General features: G+C 57.3%; 1 protein-coding gene across 2 annotated transcripts in view; it reads left to right on the plus strand.

The window, feature by feature from the left end:
* The first annotated feature begins 10241 nt into the window (after window positions 1–10241).
* The window catches only part of SH3BP2 (SH3 domain binding protein 2), a 35289-nt gene continuing 26574 nt past the window's right edge, over window positions 10242–18956 (plus strand). Inside the window, exons 1-2 of one of the 2 annotated variants that reach the window (XM_032333659.1) lie at window positions 10242–10367; window positions 11781–11847. The gene's annotated coding sequence lies outside the window, so the exon portion shown is untranslated. The remainder of the gene's footprint in view (window positions 10368–11780; window positions 11848–18956) is intronic. The other variant, XM_032333658.1, reaches the window with a different exon arrangement.

Raw genomic sequence — 18956 nt, forward strand, 5'->3', positions numbered from 1 at the left:
CTTAACCAACCGAGCCACCTAGGTGCCTGGGTTTAAGTTTAACAAAGACTTTTGAAAACAAACTGCCGAGGACAGACAGACCCAAAGAGTGGAGTTCTTAGGGTTGCAAGTTGGGTCCCCAGGGTATTTGCTGAAGCCTGGGAAAGCTCATGCTTTGGTGTAACGTTCCTTCAGGTGGGAGGAGCCCCAGGAAAATGCAGTCCTCCCCCAATGCATGGGGAAGTTGGGTTTCAGAGGAAGGGACTAACTCTAGCCTTGGTGGCCCCAGGACAGAGGCAGGGCCCCCCATGTCTTCTGACCTCAAGGCCTCCCACTTCCCTTTAAAAGGCTCGGGGAATTCATGGCCCAGGGGCTTCTAGAAGTGTGGGTGGGGTGGAGTTAAAGTAAGCAGGGCTGGCTGGGAAAGGACAGAAAACCGGATCTGTCCGTAGTGCCCACCGACAGTGGGGGCCTCTAGGCCTCCTCCACCAGGCCATGTGCTCCAGGCTTCTCTGCTGGAGTGGGCTAGACAAAGGGTCACTGGACTGGGCTATCGGGCAGGAGAGGGGAGAGGGTGCAGACACAGCTGCACGATGCCACACCCCCAGACCTGTCCCTTCCCCCGACCCTCTGTGCCCAGAACACAGGAAACTGGGTCTTTCCCTTCCAGGCAGGATGGCGGTGGGAGTTGGTCCAGGGCCTCTGATCAGCCAGGAGATACTGGGGGCCACTTCCTGCCAGTTGACTGCATGGCAAAGCTGACAGTCAACAAGCTGGACTCCCAAGTCCCACTGTCCAGCCTGAACAGCTAGCGGGGATGACCAGATGTCTGAGGGACACCTGTGACCTGCAAGATCAAGATGAAACAGAAGAGGTCCCTTGGGAGGACACAGGGACTGTGCTGGAAGATGACTTAGAAAAACCATCATCAGTGTCCTCAGGAAGAAGCAAGTATAGTTGTGAAACAAGAACTGGGTGCTATCAAGAAGGAACATTTACTACAAAGAACTCTTGGAAATTCGGAAGAATATGGTCATGGTGATTGAAGACTCAGTGGAAGAGCTAGGAGCTAGGGTCAAGGAAATCTTGCAGAATGTAAAGCAAACAGTTGAAGAAAAGAGGAAAGTGGGAGAGAACTAGTCTAGGAGGTAAAGCATCTGCCTTCAGCTCAGGCTGTGATCCTGGGGTCCTGGGATCGAGCCCCACATTGGGCTCCCTGCTCAGCAGGGAGTCTGCTTCTTCCACTCCCTCTGCCCTTCCCCTTACTTGTACGCTCTCTCTCTCTCTTTCTCTTAAATAAATAAATTAAATATTTTAAAAAGATGAAACCTGGGATGCCTGGGTGGCTCAGTTGGTTGAGCAGCTGCCTTCAGCTCGGGTCATGATCCCAGCGTCCTGGGATCGAGTCCCACATCTGGCTCCTTGCTCGGCGGGGAGCCTGCTTCTCCCTCTGCCTCTGCCTGCCATTCTGTCCGCCTGTGCTTGCTCTCTCTCCCTCTCTCTCTGACAAATAAATAAATAAAATCTTAAAAAAAAAAAAAAAGATGAAACCTGAATTTCCAGATCAAAAGGACCTACAAACACTCCAATCCAAGCATGAGTGTGGATGGACACAGAAGCCACATCAAAGGGGAATTTGAGAGCACCAGAGACAAGGAGATCTTCCAAGCATCTGGACAGAAATAGTAGATACTGTACGATCAACAGGGTTCAGAATGGCTTCAGACTTCTCAACAGCAAAGCTTGCCGCTGGAAGACAATGGATAAAAGTTTATATTCCAGGGGCGTCTGGGTGGCTCAGTGGGTTAAAGCCTCTGCCTTCAGCTCAGGTTGTGATCCTAGGGTCCTGGGATCGAGCCCCGCATCGGGCTCTCTGCTCAGCGGGAGGCCTGCCTCTTCCTCTCTCTCTCTCTGCCTGCCTCTCTGCCTACTTGTGATCTCTGTCAAATAAATGAGTAAAATTTTTTTTTTTTTTAGATTTTATTCATTTATTTGACAGACAGAGATCACAAGTAGGCAGAAAGGCAGGCAGAGAGAGAGAGGAGGAAGCAGGCTCCCTGCTGAGCAGAGAGCCTGGTGCGGGGCTCGATCCCTCCTGGGATCACGACCCGAGCCGAAGGCAGAGGCTTTAACCCACTGAGCCACCCAGCCGCCCCTAAATAAATAAAATGTTTTTTAAAAAAGGTTATATTGCAAAGTTAAACGCTTTCTAAGCCAGAAATTAAGTCAACCAGACTATTAATCAAAAGAGAGGGTAGAAGAAAGATATTTTCTGTTAACCTTAAAAATCAAAGTTCTCTTATCGGCAAAAATGGGGTTTATTTGGGACCCACGAGCTACAGCAAAACCATACGCAAGTCCAACAAGCAAAGGAGGGGAACCTTCTTTTCTGGAGAAGGAGGAGGAGGAGGACGTTGGGGAGAGGCTGTTTCCAACAAAAACCCATTGGGGGATAAGGGTTTCTCATCAACTGAGTTGCAAGACAGCCAGTGTGTAGGAGGCTGTGGTGTCCATCTTTCCTTGTTGGGGCTTGTCATCGCGGATTCCAGGCTGCCGAGGACACTTCTGTTCGAGATCTGTAATTGACAGTTCCTCCTATAATTGATATAATAATGTAATTGACATAATAATTCACCTTTTGGAAAGCTAAGTCCCCAAAAAGCTTCTGTCCCAGCTTCCTTTCACAGGAAGCTACTTGGACGTGTGCCCCACCAAACAGAGGAAGTCAGGGGACGGAGGAAGCGGGGGATCCTCAGAAAAGAAGATGAAAGAAATGTCAGGGTGCTGGGGCAGACCCTAGCTGAGAAAACAGAGTCTATTTTGAGTGGAGAGAAGCTGTGATACACCAGGATATCTTAGAGGAGAGGTGGACATTTGACAGAATTTAGAGCTGAATTAGTTATGAGAAATTCAGCCACATGAGAAACGGTGACATTAGGTTCAGGGAAGCAAGAAGTGGAGCAAGAGAGGAAAAGTGATTGAGACACATCATGGGACTCAGAAAGGCACAGTGTTTATGTGCTAAGGACTGTCGACCTGAACAAAATGATGGAGTCATGATATCAGAGTCAGGAAGTGGTGATAACGGCGTGTTACTTGGGAATAAAGAAGTGAAACCAAAAGAATGAGCTAAAAGTTGCCATGGAAAATGAGGGGTGGGGGACGGTTGAGTTTTGTAGGAGGCTTGTAAAAACGACGTCACTCTCTAGATTACACGCACCTCTAACTCCGGTAATGGGTCGACACTACATTTAAAACACACGCTCAATGGATAAAAATATATGTTTATAAAAAATAAAAAATTAAAAAAAAAAAAAAACACACGCTCAAATGGGCTGCATGGCCAGTCTCATTGAGCCGGTGAACTGGCAGGATGTGAACGTGGGCCTCGAGATCAGCTCATTTTCGTGCGGCCCTAGGAAGGGCCTCCTTATAGTAAGTAAATACATGAACAGGTAGCCACAAAATGCTCTTAGATATTGGGGTGCCAAGGAAGGGTTTGAGCTCAGTCAATAAGAAAATGCCATCTCATTGTTCCTGTTGGTATTTATTCATTATTGATGAGGTAAAACGTGTTTAAAGTTGTGTTAATGGTAACATACAGTTCCCTTTTTTTTTTTTTTTAAAGAGTTTATTTATTTATTGGACAGAGAAAGAGACATTACAAGTAGACAGAGCAGCAGGCAGAGAGACAGTGGGAAGCAGGCTCCCCACTGAAGAGAAAGCCCCGTGTGGGGCTTGATCCCAGGACCCTGAGACCATGACATGAGCTGAAGGCAGAGGCTTTAACCCACTGAGCCACCCAGGCGCCCCCATAGTTCCCATTTTTAACTAAAGGTAGAAACCTGTAAATAAAGCGTAAAAATGCTTTTTATATTCACCCCTCCTGGTGCACTCCTCTTACACGTCTTCTTTCCCAGCTAGTGGTTTTCCTTCCAATTTTATTTATGGCGTTTCTCACATTCACCTTTTGGGGGTCACTTTTATGCTGCCATATCTGCTGGTTCTTCCCTTGGTCCTCAGAAGCTGGTCATTTCGCCTTTCTGTTGTGCCTGTAGAGCCCTTCTCATATAATCACCTACATTCTCTTTGCATAGTTTGTCTGTCCTTCTTTCTTTCTCTCTCTCTCTCTTTCCTCCCTCCCCACTTCCTTCCTTCCTTTCTTCCTTCCTTCTTCCATTTATTTATTTATTTATTTATCTCTTTCTTCTCCCTTCCTCCCTTCCTTCCACATTTTAAGTCTTTGATCTGGGTGAAACTTATTTTGTTCTAAGATGGGAGGTAGGATCTCTTTCTATGTCTAATGTTAGCCAGGCATTCCAACCCTGTCTGCGAATGAGTTGAGATAAACGCAGGTGACTTTCCCTTAATTTCTGGCAGTATGAAACCAGGAAATAAGCAGCAACCTTGTATCACTGTTCTGTGAGAGCCTTGCTCAGACTCTGCAACCAGAGTTGGTTGTGGAGAAGCTCCACTTCTCAGAGCCCTGGTTTTCGCCTCAGAACATGGGGCTCCCTGCCATGTCATGGTGGCTGCAGGATAGGTTGGGGTAAGGGATATGAGAGGTGCTTGGGGCAGGCCATGGGTGCTCCTGCCTGAGCCTGGTTCAGCCACACCCCAGTGAGCCCCCTCCTCATGCACCTCCTGTCCCTCCCTGTGAGATGGAAGCCTCTTTGTTCTTGGAGTCCTTGGACTTGCCACCCCTCTCATAGCCAGTTCTGGGCTGGGCGCTGCTCCCAAGTCCACTGTGGGCGAGCCATGTCCATCCTTTCCGGGGCCCACCACTGACTGCCCAAGGTTGGGAGGAAAGGCAGGTTGGGCAGGGGTCTCAGAAGCAGCAATGGGGACTGGCTGGGGACTGAGCCCGGGGCCGAGGGGTTCCCCCTTAGCCTGGGTGGGAATTTGAACACGGGAGGGCACCATGAGGTCAGTTCGACAGATTGGCCGGGGTTGGCGCGTTTGGAGGGATGGTACCCAGACCAGCATCTGGGAGCCATAGAGCTGTCAGCCTATGATGGGGGTGGGACGTGAGAGTGGGAGTGGAAGCCAAAGCCTGCTCTCAAGGATGGGTGAGTGGAAGGGGGAAAGGAGTAGGCCCCTGGGCAGGCGGCAGCAGGCCCGGTGAGACTCTCCCAGAGCCTGTGAGAGGCCCAGCTGGGCAGGAAAGAAGCCCTGGGAGCCTGGGGGAGCGACTCTCTCATTCTCCCTTGCTGAGGCCCTCCCAGCTCACCCTCATTCTTCCTGTGGCTGTTGGAGGAAGGCTTCATGGCCCCACCTCATCCCAGTGTCCACTGCTGGCAGGAGGGCTGGGTGTCCCCTGACCCTGGCAGGTTGATACGTGGGGCTTACTGGGGGCTCCAGGAGGCCATCCCATCCTGAGGGCCACAGCTTCCCCTTCCCAAGCCTCATGGGCTTCCCCTTCCAGACCCCGGGGCCTTCCTGGAGGTCACGTGGGCCCCGGGGGTATAGCAGCTTCTGAGTGGGGAGGCTGAAGAGGAGGATGGAGAAGGTTCCGTGTATACAAACACCCATCTCCCCCGCAACTTGAAGGCCCCCGGAAGTGGGACCCAGAATAGAAAGGGCCCCTTTTAAGTTCCAAATTGGGCTCCGGGGGCTGAGAGTAGGTCTGGTTGGATCTAAAAATAGAAGCAAGAGTGTGTGCGTGGGCCCTATGGCCTCTACCATAGGGTTGGTGTCTTAAAATAGAACTTCCTAGTGGGGCCAGTTTCACACTGTTTTTTTTTTTAAAGATTTTATTTATTTATTTGACAGACAGAGATCACAAGTAGGCAGAGAGGCAGGCAGAGAGAGAGAGAGAGAGAGAGGGAAGCAGGCTTCCTGCGGAGCAGGGAGCCTGATGCGGGGCTCGATCCCAGGACCCTGAGATCACGACCTGAGCTGAAGGCAGCAGCCCAAACCACTGAGCCACCCAGGCGCCCCCAGTTTCACACTGTTATTCTATGGGGGAAATTTGCCCAAACAAACCCCTTGGAAGGCAGAGATATTGGCTGGCCTGGGCTTGGCAGAGGCTGCTGGAGGCAGCCCACTCGGGGAGGGAAGGTAAACAGGCAGGGAGGGCTCACAGGCCCATGATACCCCTTTCCTTCTGCCCTCCAGGTCCCCACACAACCCCTGCTTCCAGCAAAGGAAAGAAACACCCCCGCCTCCCATCCAGGGCAAGGCAGGGTGAGGAGCATGGGGGCCAGGCCGGAGGTTCAGAAATGACCTGCCTGGCCTGTCTGCATTGCCAGAGCAACTACTGGAAATGAGTCCCCTGGAAGGGGTGCCTCCAGAGCCCGGCATCCGGCACCGCCTCCCAGCATCATACCCTCTCCCTCGCCTGCTGGGCTGCATGGCCAGGGGCTCTGTCCTGGGTGGCTCCAAATGCCTCCCCCCCAGGGAGAGGCCTAGGGGAATGTGGTGGGCACTTATTGCCCACCGTTCCCAACTGAGAGGCAGGCTGCCAAAGGGTACTGGGGTGCAACCCGTGGCCTTGGCCCAGCCCAGGAGCAAGTCTCCCAAGATGTCCCAAGTCCCCTTTTCTCCCCACAGCCAGCCTGGTGAGGCAGTGCTTATTATGACCATAGGGCCACCCCTGGGGCTGGCCTGGGTGAGGAAGATGATGCTTCCAGGGTCCTCTGTACACGGGCACCCTGGTGGCCAGTGCTGCCTACACCTGCCCCTTCCTGTTGCCCCTTGAGGCCTTTGTTCATACATCAACCACTTACTGAGCATCTACTCTGTGCCACGGAATGCACCACGGCCCTGGAGAAGCAGTGGTGAGTCAAACGAGCATGATCATGACCTTATAAGATGACACTCCAGAGGGGGCCAACCACAATCAATGCAAATATACAGGGGTTTAGGGGAAGAGGAAGAAAAAGATACATATATATTTTTACACATAAGGGTTCAGAGGAAGACAGGAAGGGAGTATGAAGATGGTGGGCAGATCTAAAAAGAGAGATGAGGAGAGAACTGTCTAAGAAAGTGAGAATAAGACAGAGACCAAGGGAAGTAAGGTGGTGAGCCACACAGAAATCTGGAGGAAGAATCATCTAGGAAAGAACAGCAAGTGCAAAGGCCCTGGGGTGGGAACGTGCCTGGTGTGTTGGAGGCTCAACCGTCTCCACCCCAGACTCCCTCCCCAGCATCAGGAAGACCAGTGTGGTCCTTGGTGGTGGTGGGGGGTGGGTGGAGAGGCAGGCACTGGGGAGAGAGAAGCTCAGAGAGAGAAAAGAAGGGTTGTAGTGGCAAGGCCCAGGTGAGAACTCGGGCATTTGCTCTAGGAGGTTCCAGAGTGGAGAGGTAACATGAACTACTTGGCATGGTGACTGAATCCCTCTGCTGTGACACCAGATACTGCGAGGCAAGGACAGGGACAGGAGACCAGGTGAGAGAGAGTGGTACGGTGAGGGTTCTAGACAGGATTCTAGGCAGACAGGTAAGCACAGAGTTAGAGGACGAGAGGCAAGAAGAACAAGGCCATCGGAAATGATCCAGCTGATGAGGCCTCTCTGCCATCTGTCACCCCGGAATGTGGCCTCTGAAACCAGCCCCTACCCGGACCAGCACTATTGTCATGCTCTGGCCAGAGGCACAGATGACAGGCTTTTCTCCACTCTGTTCCCGATCTATCCCTGGTCGGAGGTCACTCACAGTTGACACGAGGCCGTCTGCTCCTTTCTGCAACCTGCAAGAGTGGGGCTTTCCTTGTGTCACTCTGGGGTCGCCCGGGCCCAGCTGAAGGCTGGCACTTGGTCTGCAGAACCATCAGAAAGCTCATGGGTCTGGCCACGAGGCAGTGAGCCCCCCTGTCAGGAGCTCCAGCCCAGCTGGGCCTTGCACTGAGCCTCCTTCACAGGGAGCCCTGTTCCAAGAGCAGGGTGACTGGGTGGGGTGCTGATGGTGGCTGATCCAGCCCCTTCCACAGCACTTCTGTGGGCTGGGAGGGGCAGAATTCCAGAATCTCTGGGGTTTAGGTGGAGAGCCAGACTTAACGGAGGGTCGGTGGAGCCCTAGATGGGGGGGGGGGGGGTGGTAAGGGGAGGCGCTGGGCAGGCAGGGAGACTCTCTATCAGCCCTGGGGGCTGAAGGGCTGGGCTGCCAGGCTCCTTGCTTATTCCTATCCTCTGTCGAACTTCTGCCAACCCTCCAGCAGATGGCCCCCACCCTCATTTTACAGATAGAGAAACTGAGGCCCTGCTGACTAATGGCTTTCCCTCCTCTGGCCACCCTTTCCCTAATTCGGCCCCTTCCTCTCCAGTGGTTCTGTCTTCATCCTGGTCTCCTCCTGGAGGACATGGGCCTCTCCCCCATGCCTGGGTTCAGGGCCTGGCCGCTTGGTTTTCTGGCCTCTCACACTACCCCCGCTCTCCTGGGTAACTTTGCTAATCCCGAGTGTGTCTCATCAGTGGGCACGTGAGCTGTTGCTGCGAGGTCTCCCCTTTCTGAGGCCCGGGACCCGTTGCCAGGCAGCTTTGTCTGGGACAGGAGGACAGTGATCTGCCTGAGCTCTGTCCAGCTAGAGCTGGGCACCCCCTTTGCCTGGATATGTCTCCGTAAGGCCTCAGGGACCTCAGCCTCAGCATGACCTAAACCCAGGCCCTGGATGTCCCCATCCCTGCCTCGTTCAGAGCAGCCAGTCCAGCCATTTCCACCTGCTGGACTCTGGCCTCTCATGCCCAGCCCAAAATAGAGGGGCAGACCTTAGCCTCCCATCTGGGTAAGGCCCAGCCTCTGTGGGGCTGGCCTTCTGCTCTCCCTGATATGGTTTTGGAACATAGGTGAGGTTTGGTGGGGTGAGATCTGGAGCCCACGACCAAGAGAGAATTCTTGAGACGTCTTTGGTGCAAAATGGCGGTTTTATTAAAGCACAAGACAGGATTGATGGGCATAAAGAGCTGCTGTCCCCGTGTCTTGAGGAGCAATGAAGGAGTTGGGGGAAGTAAGGAAAAGGGAAGTTTCAAGAGAACTTCCATTGGCTAAAGCAGACTGACCTATAAGATACTTACAAGATACCCAAGGCTTTGCCCTCCTTGAGTTAAGGTTGTTTTCCCCTCTAGCAAGGAATTAACATTAAGATAGACAGGAGATTGCTGGAAGACTGTCACACATGTCCCACCCAGGAATGGGGGTGGGGGAAGGTCGCAGGGGTCAGCTTCTGCATTGTCCTCAGCCAGCCTTTTGTTCCCGCATCATTTCCACCAGGTTCTTCCAGCCCCCAGGTAGATCCTGTCCTTCCTCTGCTCACAGCTTCCTAGGCTCTGGGGCCAGGATCCAGCCCCCATTCCTCACAGGGATGAACATTGCCTCCTGCTCCTCGCACCCTAAGCCGTGGGCCCCTTCCCCAGAAGCCTCCACTCACCTACAAGCTTGCAGGCCTTGCTCCTTCTCCCTAGAGCATCTCCACTCTCTCTCCACAGCTCACCTTACCTACTAGGCCCTTATGGTTCCCAGGGTGGGGTAGGGGAGCTATTTCCTCTCTGAAAGGCCCTTCCCCTATGACACCTGCCAAGACCCCTTCCTCCACTAAGCCCTGCCCCTTAAACAGGATCATCTGGGTCTAAAACTGGACTGTAATACCCCCTTCCTTCTTCAGGTATGGGGAAAGGCAAAGTGAAAGGACCCTGTTTCCTGGGCCTCAGAGTGTTGCAGCCAGACCCCTGGGCCATGGGACTCCAGACCTGCTCAGAGGACTGTGTCTCAGTCTGGAAGCAGCTGAAGGGCGAGGTTCCTGGGGTTCAAGTTCCCAGCAAGCCCTCCTCTGCCAGGAAGGGTTCAATCTGTGCCCCTGTCTCGCACCTCGCGATCAGCATCAGACACATGAGTCAGGGGTGGAATCAAGGGAAGGGAAGCGCCACCTCCTTCCTGCCGGATCAAGATCTCGGTGCTGGGGGCGGGCAACAGTAGGGCCACCGGTATAGCGGGAGGGTCGGGCCCAGGATCAGAAACGCTACTCATTCGTTCACTCGCCCGCATTTACTGAGCACCTACTGTGTGCTCTGCACAGACGGTGTGCCCACGCCCGAAGTGACCGCCTACCTTCTCCACCCCGGGAGCGGGATGGGGAAAGAAGGGGGGTCCTCGCACCTCAAGGTCCCAAGCCCCGCCCCGCCGCGACCTCCGGCGGCGGAGCAGCAGATGGGAGCTTGGCCGGGAGCCTGGGGAGGCAGGGCCAGGTTGGCGGGGCGGGGCGGGGCGGGGCGGGGCGGGGCGGGGCGGGGAGGGGCGGGGAGGGGCGGGGAGGGGCGGGGCGAGGCCGACGGGGCGGACTCGGGCGGCCGGAGCAGCTTGGCTGCCGGCCCCGCGGGCTGGAGCGCCTGGCGGCGGAGCCGCGAGCCGCCGCGGAGACGGAGGGCTCGCGGGCCAGGAGCAGAGCCTCGCGGGTAAGGCCCGGGCGGGGTGCGATGGCGTCTTCCGGACTGGCTGGGGTCCCCGGGGCCAGCGTCCTCGGTACCGCTGCCCGGGGAAGCGTGTGGGTTCGGGGGAGCGCTCGGTGTACCCCGCAGGCCTAGGGGTGGAGGGCGGTTGCGTCTGGTCTGTCCCGCGTCCCTCTTGTCTTTCGGCCCCCGCCCTCCACCCCCGCTTCCCTAGGCCCCTGGGGCTCGCGGGCTGAAAGCCTCCCACCTCCGTGCGACCCACAGGACGGGGTCTCTGAGGGCTCAGAGAGGGGAGGTTCCTCCCACCTCCTCCTGGTAATCCAAACTTTCCTTCCTTCAGCGCTCAACAAAGGTAGGAGGACAGCTACCTGCCTGTAGGAGCTGATTCACACTGAAGTGTGAGTGACTGATAGCCCTGCGGCCCTGGGGGAGTCTGCGAGTGTTATTTGGGGGAGCAGTGAGTGTCAGAGAGTCAGAGGGGAGGGCAGAGTGGATGGGAGAGTTTGGGATTGGGGACAGCCTCTGGCATTGGGGACAGCCTCTGGCATGTCCCTCCCAGCAGCCCAGCTCTTTCCTGCCGCCCTGGGCCTTGCTTCCCCTGGTGAGTGGTACTGACAGTGTGTTTCCTCTGAGAGTGCTGAGGGACAGAGTCCTGCTGCCATGTGTCAGCCTGGAGCTTGCCCTCTCTACCACCCTCTGACCACGAGTGCCTCACCTCCTCTCTGCCTTCATTTGTTCATCTGCTGAGGCTGGTGATGTCTGTGCCTGTGGCCAGATGGCCACACTGAGGAAAATGTCCCGAAGTGGCCCTGGCCCTGGCCTGCGCTCTCTGTGGGACCGTTCGGGTGCCCGAGGGCGTGACACACACGTGACCTTGCTCAGGAAGCATGTAGCCAGTCCCTGGCACAAAGGGGGCTCTGGAGATGTTCCTTGCAGTGATGGCGATGTTGATGAAATGGGTAGAACTTTTTCTCAATGGTCAGAGGTCCAAGGGGACATGGCAAATCCTGGAGTGGGAGCAGGATTCCTGGTTCGTGTCCAGCTCAGCACTGACTCTGTGTGACCCTGGATCAGTCCCCTGTCCACTCTGGACCAGGGTCTCCAAAAGCAGAGGAGGGGGCCTGGGATCCATCTCCTCCTGGAATCCCTTGCCACTGTGTCCTCTACCCAGGACACCCACACAGGGGGCCCCTGGGAGCCGGGGCTCCTCTCCGCATGGGCCAGGGGGCCAGGATGGTGGCCCTGGGGGGGTAAAGACTGCCGAATTCCCCTTCCCTACTCCCACTTCCCTGGCTCTGGGTCCCATACTGGAGTACACCCAGGGCAGAGGGAGCAGGAGGAAGGGTGGAGAGATGGTCTAGGCCAGTCCCTGTCAGCTCTCTGGGAAGAGGAGTGATGATGGGGTCCTGGCTGTTTCAGGGAGCCCCTCAGGCCTGCAGAGTCAGGGAAGAGCCCACCAAGGAGGCTGGCCTGGGACAGACAGAAGGTGAGTGGGGATGCAAACCTGCTTTGGTCCTTCTTGCTCACATGGACAGAGGGAAGCAAGGTGCTGAGTTAGGCCTTGCTATCTGTCCGCTGATATGGATGCAGGCAGGCATGCGACCCTACAGAGTGGGGGACTGAGGAAACAGAGAGGTGCTGTGGCCCAGCTTGGTCACAGAGGGGCTAGGTCCTGCGTTTGAAGTTGGCCGCCCCCACTCACCAGCTGTATGATCTTGGCTAGGACATCTCTCGCTGCTAAGTCTTGGTTTCCTTATCTGTAACCTGTGGTAGTGAGCCTCCACCCTTTGGGGGGGTGATGAATATCCAAGGGCCTGGTGACAGCTGCGCCACCTCCGCTCGGGAGTTGGGGGGGTGCTGGCACAGAGTCCTGCATCAAAGGGCCAGCTCCTAGTCCCCACCCGCTAGGGTCTTGTGGCAAAGGCCTGAGTCTGTCCGGAGTGGTCAGGGTTGGGAACCACTTGGGTACTCCTGGCTTCTGTTCTTAAAACTCTGTGGTGAGATGTCCAGGCTTGGGGACCTAAGTCAGTTCCAGGCACAGGTGGTCCTTAAATAACCCCAGGTAGTGGGGCCTGCCTGGGCAGCCTGGCTGGGCAGCCTGGCTGGGGGAGGTGGGCTGCGGGTGTCCTGGCAAAACAGGGTTTGCAGTCAGGAGGAAGGCTGCTTTCTTAGCCACGGTGACCGCCATGGAGGCAGGGACAGACTGCACCAGAGGCCAGCAGTGAGGAGGGTGGCAGACAAGTTTAACCAGAGTGGCCTGGTGTGCGTCGGGTAAGGTGAGGACATGGGTGGGGCAATGCGGGCAGTGGGTGAAAGGGCAGAGGGGCCAGCGAGGCAGGGGGAGGGGCTCTCAGAATGCCCAAGTCCTCCCCCAGGGTTGGTGGCCTCTGTCCAGAAGGCCTCGCCGGTATCTCAGTGGCCCTGCCCAGGCATTCACTGGCTGTAGGCCCCCTATGTCCCAGAGGTGGTGGGGAAAACATTCTGGTCTCTATGTAACCTCGGGAGGGCATGCCTGGCTTTGCTGCCCCAACTCCTCCTCCGCACCCCCTGCAGGCCCATGTGTGGGAGGACAGACAGGGGGTTGCCAGACAGACGGATGGACTTGCTTCTCAGCCTCCTTCAGGAATCATCCTTCCTTCCTGATCCTCAGGTGGTGGGAGCCACTGGCTCGGGGTCACACTGAAGGCTTTGGCCTTGGGCGCCAGGCTCCACCAGCTGCCCCTGAACTCTAGGAGCCATACAAGTGCAAGACCAGGCCCGACTGGCTCTCCTTGGGGAGGGCCCTCACTGTGCTTGAGGTGACAAAGGTCTCCCCCTTCCATCTCCCCAGGCACCAGGGATTCTGAAGTTCCTGCCCTGAGGCCACCTGAATGGTCAGCCCATTCTGGAACCTGCTGGCGGGACTGGTGTTTCCTTTACCCCTGGTTCAGGGTCCAGTGCAGACTGACCCTTGGCCCACATGGGCTGGGCCTGCTCGGTTCCAGCACTCTTTGCTGGCTGGTCTCCTAGAACGATACAAGCTTGCTTGGTTGCTGGGGGCAGTGTCCTGGGGTGGTCAGTGGGGCCTGGGGAGCTGGCATGGCACCCTTGTGGTATCCGCACCCCTGTCCCCTGCAGCCACACTCCAATTCTGAGAAGTGCCCTCTGTTTCCTTGTGAATCAGATGTTTATTGTGCGCTTACCGAGCCCAGGGTGGGGATGGCCTGCTGCCAAGCAGGCCTGTTCCAGGCCACTGGGTGGGGTGTGGGTGCCTGCCTGCTGGAGCCTGCAGAGGGAGTGAGGTCCCGCCCCAGGGTCGGTAGAACTGATGCCTGACAGCCCCGGGCAGAGGTGTGTGTGCGGTGATGGTGTGAGCTCCCCCAGGTTGGGGGCTGAGCTGCCCGGCAGGCTTTTGGGAGGAGGAGGGTGCTTCTCAGGGCTGGCAGAGATCAGGAAGCAGAGGGGAGCCTCCTTTCCTGCACAGAAGCGGCCTCTGATTATCTCTAGGCTTTAGTTCCCTCCTTGTGAAACCAGTGCTAATGGCTGGCATCCTTGGGAAAAGCACAGGAGATGCTGGCCAGGAGCCCTCCCAATGGGGCCCCATGGAGGCTGTGCCCCCAGGCCCAGCGGACCCTGTGCCATTTGGATCCTGCAGCTCCATTTTGAGGATATCCTTCCTTCGGCCTTGGCTGAAACGATGTTGTAATCCAGCATCCCTGCTCGTAGGCTCAGAGGGCCATGTGTCCTCACACTTCACACTGCCCTTGGGGCCCCACCCACTGCCCTGAGCTCTGGGAAGAGCCAGTTAAGCCCCTAGCCCTCAGGGTTAGCTGTTCCCAGCAAAGCAGGGAAAGGTCAGAGGGTGACCTTGGGGCCCCAAATGCCAGGATGAGGCCTTGCTTTGGCCCCACACACCACTTGGGGCTCTGACCAGGGGCCTGGGCTTTGGCCACCCTTTGCCAGCTCCTGCCTTTGGAGCAGAGCTGGATGCCTTTCAGAACGGACTGCCTCCCAGTCCTCTGCCAGGTGCTCTGGGTACCAGGCCGGGGCTCAGCGTGGGCCTCTGGAGTATACAGACCCACAGGTTGGAGGGCAAGACTCACAGGCAGACAGACACCACAGGGAGCAGCTCAGCCCTTGGCCCACCCTGCCCTTCCCCCACCCCCCCCGCCACGCAGTCTATTACCTCTCTGCCCCCACCATGCAGCTGTGAACTCTCGAAGGACAGGGTCACGTCTGAATGCCAGGGCCCACATAGACCTGGCCCAGAGGAGGGTGAGGGTGCACGTGGGCCCTCCCAGCGGGAAGTCCTACTTCGGAATATCCAGAAACTCCGAAAGGCCTGAAGCACCACAGGCAGGTGGCACGGGGCAGGGCCGGGCCCTCTTTGAACTTGGCTTGTTAAGACCTGCCCACATTTAACTGTCTGCTCAGTGTCTGAGACAAATGCACTCCATCATCTTGGAAGTCCTCGGCCACTCAGCATGGCGGAGTCGCCGATCAGATAATCATGTTTGTTGTGCCACAGCCTTGCTGAAAGGTTTCCGTTATAATCCCGCAGCCCAGCTAGCCAGCCTGCCCCTGCTGTGGGGTTCCGATGCTCCTAGTGGCTCCAGCATAGGACAGATGGGAGACTGGGGTGGAGTGTCCTTGGGGCTCCACTGGAAATGTGGCTTGCCTTCCTAGAGGCATATGTTAGGGCCAAGATTGGAGCCAGCCTGGGCTCCCCAGACCTGTAGGCCATTGTGGGAACCTGGTCTTTGGGCCCAGGGAGCCAGTCCCCAAGATGGGGCCTGACAGGGTTGGATGGCTGTCCATAGGAGGGCGGTGAGGAAGGACCCGGAAGCCCAGAGCAGACAGGTGTGAGGACAGCCATGTGTCAGAGCGGGAGGGAGGTGTGGCAGGAAACTCAGTGCCTACCTTGCCTCCTGAAGACCGTCCCTCCCTCACCCAGCTCCTTCCTCTCCTTCTAGTTGGGGCCAGAAAGGGATGAGCAGTTGGTGCTGACTCCCTGGGTTTCCGGATGGCTGGGCAGACACAGCACTGGAAGCCAGGCTCTGGCACGCAGGTCAGCGGTCAGCTAGGTGGACAGAGGGACTGCGTCTCCTACCCCTTAGCCTAGGATGGGACATAGCTTCCTGCTGCCATCACGGTCAGGCCTAAATCCTCCAGGAATGCAGGGTGGCCGCTTGGTCCTGGGCAGGACGCTTGGTAGTGACCTGGCTGGGAGGGGGCCTCAGGGCCCCCACCGGTGGTGTCAGACCACCAAGGCCTCCTGCTGAGGCGCCCAGCTCTTCTCAGAGCTGACAATGCTGGGCCCAGAGGCACAGGCTACAGCTGTCGTTACCCTGCCCGAAACCCTATCCCAGGACCTTATCTGTGTCCTCTTTCCCTTTGCCTCCTGTCTTCTCCCAAGTCCTGCTCAGGGAGGAAATGCTCCTCTGGGAGGCCTTACAGCAACACTGCTGCCTGGTGTGGGCCAGGGCTGGGGTCCCCAGTGCCGGCTCCTTGCCACACCGAGCTAAGGGGGGTCCTTCTGGCAGGGGTCTGTCTCTGGTCTGGTGATGGGGCACAGGGAGTCCTAGGCTGGGAGCAGGCCCCCGGTGCTGCCCACTGGGGCCTCAGCTCCAGGGGTCCACAATGGAGCGAGGAATGGAGTCTGCCATCTCTGAGACCTGACCCAGTCAGGGGTCCTGGGAACCTGGTCTCAGAAGCTTTGCCCCCCGGGGCAGGGACTCTCTGAGACCAGTCTTCCCATTTTCCTGAGACTATGACCAGAGGGTACAAAGTTGTGGTCATTGGGAGCTGTGCCCACCGCGGGGCAGGAAGCTGCTAGAGAAGGAAGAGGGTTGAGAAAGAGATGCCCCTCCCATGCTGAGCTTCCCCACAGCTGGGCACTGTGGGGCCACTCTTTGGGGGCTGGGTCTTGGGAAGCCCAAGCCACGGCCTCCAAGTTGAGCCGTGCACCCCTCAGAGACCTGCATGGAGCCCTCCAGAGTGCCTGGCCCCCTGGTCCTGGCCCTGCTAGTGGGCAACACCCACGATTGGCATGGGAGGTGCCATGGGGGGCATCCATGGTGGGGCCTCCATGAGGTGGGAGAGCAGGAAGGGGACAGGAGGGGCCAGGCCAAGGGTCCCACACAGTATCACAGAATCGGTGCACAAGCTCTAAAGGAGAGGCCTGGAGAAGGCAGAGGGAATGCAGAGGTCAGGCCCCGAGGCTTGGGAGGGTTGAGACCAAGGCTTGGTTTCTTTTTTTTTTAAAGATTTTATTTATTTATTTGTCAGAGAGAGAGAGAGAGAGTGTGAGGGCGCGAGCGAGAGAGCTAGCACAGGCAGACAGGCAGGCAGAGGCAGAGGGAGAAGCAGGCTCCCTGCCGAGCAAGTAGCCCAATGTGGGACTCCATCCCAGAATGCTGGGATCATGACCTGAGCTGAAGGCAGCTGCTTAACCCACTGAGCCACCCAGGCGTCCCAGGGCTTGGTTTCTATTTTCAAAGCTCACTGGAGTCTGGAGACCCTCCCACAGACCCCCGGCTCCCTGCAGCCATGGCTATGAGGAAGCGTGTGTGTCGGGGGGGGGGGGGGGGTTAGACCTGCAGGAGGGCTAGGTGCGTGGTGGGGATAGGGGTCCGCTGACCCCCTGCTGAGGGACCCCTGGGGCTGCGGGTGAGACTGAGGGACCCCTAGGGCTGCGGGTGAAGCCTGGGGTAGCCCTGGGGCCTGGGGTACTGACCACACCCCACCCCCACCCCAGTCTTCTTTGCCGGCCTTTCTGGCCCACAGTGGTGTGAGCCCATGGCTGTCTCCCTAGGGAAAGGGAGGGTGTTGTTGTAGCACTCGGCCCCCCTGCTGTACCCCCTTCCCCCTCAGGGCAGGCTGCCCCAGCCTCGTGGCAGCTTTTCTGCCAGGAGGAGGCCTTGGGTGCTGGCACGCGACAGCCTGGTTCCTGCTCTGCTGACGAGTGGAAGCCTCCGTGCCTGAGTGCTAAAGCAGAGTGTCCGCTCTGTCCACCGCGAGGGGCAGGGCGAGGCACGCACTTGGCCTGTGGGGATCTGGTGAAGCTTTCCAAGGCTCTTGGACAGGAGGTAGGATGCAGAGGAGGCAGGCAGCCTGGGAGAGCTCTGGCTCTGGGCTCATACGGGTCTGGGTGCCTGGCTGGAACCTTCCACGCTTCAGGAAGGACCTGGCCCTGGGCAGCAGTGGGGTGAGCTCCCACCTGAGACCCTCTTTTCTAGACCTGCTGGCTCTGAGAACCCCCAGCCTGACTGTGGGGCATCAGGGAGTGCCTTGGGGTGATCTGAGCTGGGACTGAAGACCAGGCAGGAGTTTGTCAGGTAGAGATGATAGTGAGAGGAAGTCAGGGAAGGCTGAGGTGTGCAGTGTGGTGGAGCACCAGCTGGGTAAGGACCTTGAACTTGACCCTGACTATAGTCACCTTTGAGAACCTGTTCTCTGCTGTGTCTGGGACATGGACTCAGAGCCAGAAGGGGGAATGGGAGGGTGTGCCTGGGGTACAGGATCTCGCAGGACAACTGGCCTTGGAAAGGGGACAGTGTGGAGGACAGCAGGATGGCTGGGTGGAGATCCCCCCGATGGAGGCCTAGATCGCACTGGGCAGGGGAGACTGGGGACGGACCCCTTTTCCCGCCAACCTGGGGCCCTCGCCAGAACTTTTTCCTCCCTGGGCCTCTGAACAATGGGGCAGTGTGAGGGCGCCTGGGAACAGTCCCGTTCCCTTGTGGGCCTGCGCTGAGGGGCGGACAGGAGCCAGCAGCCGTGAGTCATCTTATCCAGCGTCCAGGCCCCGGGGTTCCCAAGGCAGAGGAGGAACATGCTGCTCTCAGTTCCTCTGCTGGGGGGTTGGGGGGTAGGGAGGGGGCTGGCCTGATCCTCCTTCCCTCTTTTGCCCCTCTCTCTTTCCTCTTCCTGTGCCCTCTCTCCAGCTCCCTCCCTTCTGGGTCTGTCCCTGTCTCCCTGTCTCCCTGTCTCTGTTCAGGAGCCCAGGCCTGGGAGTGGCTGCAGCCTGTCTCCGCACCCCCCGCCCCCGGCCCTGTCCAGGACAACCTGGGCTGGTGGGGGGGGGGCTTGCCTGTCACCACAGTGCCCCCCTCTCTGTGGGCAACCCGAGGAGGTAGCTAGTGAGTGGGCAAGACCCCGCCCAGGTGGGACACCTCCTGAGGCCACTGAGTAAAATGTGACCAAAAGCAGAAGAAAGTGCAGTAAGATAAAGAACTCAGTCAAAACTAATCAATAGTGTCAAAGACAAAAGTGATCTGAAAACAGCTTAAAAACATTAGCCTTCAGGATAAAAGGGTAACAGCAAGTGGATTAAAACAGAAGATCTCACTGGGAAAGGCTGCAAAGAGCAGGAGAAGGGAAGGGACTCTCCTGTGGACCCCGGGGCTGGGTTCTGGCCTGGGGCAGGGGGAGCGAGAGGCCAGAACCCCATTGGACAGATGGTGAACTGGGGTTCCTGGTGAGGGAGGGCTCCAGGGACCCACAGTGGTCAGACCCCCAGTCAGAGGATCCAGATTGGGGGCTACACCACCTGCCTCCCTGGGCTCTGGTGTTCTTTGCCCTGACCCAGGAACCCTGCCCCATTGAAGGGTAAAG

The sequence above is a fragment of the Mustela erminea genome, chromosome 2 (genome assembly GCF_009829155.1).
Source record: "Mustela erminea isolate mMusErm1 chromosome 2, mMusErm1.Pri, whole genome shotgun sequence".
Taxonomy (NCBI): Eukaryota; Metazoa; Chordata; class Mammalia; order Carnivora; family Mustelidae; genus Mustela; species Mustela erminea.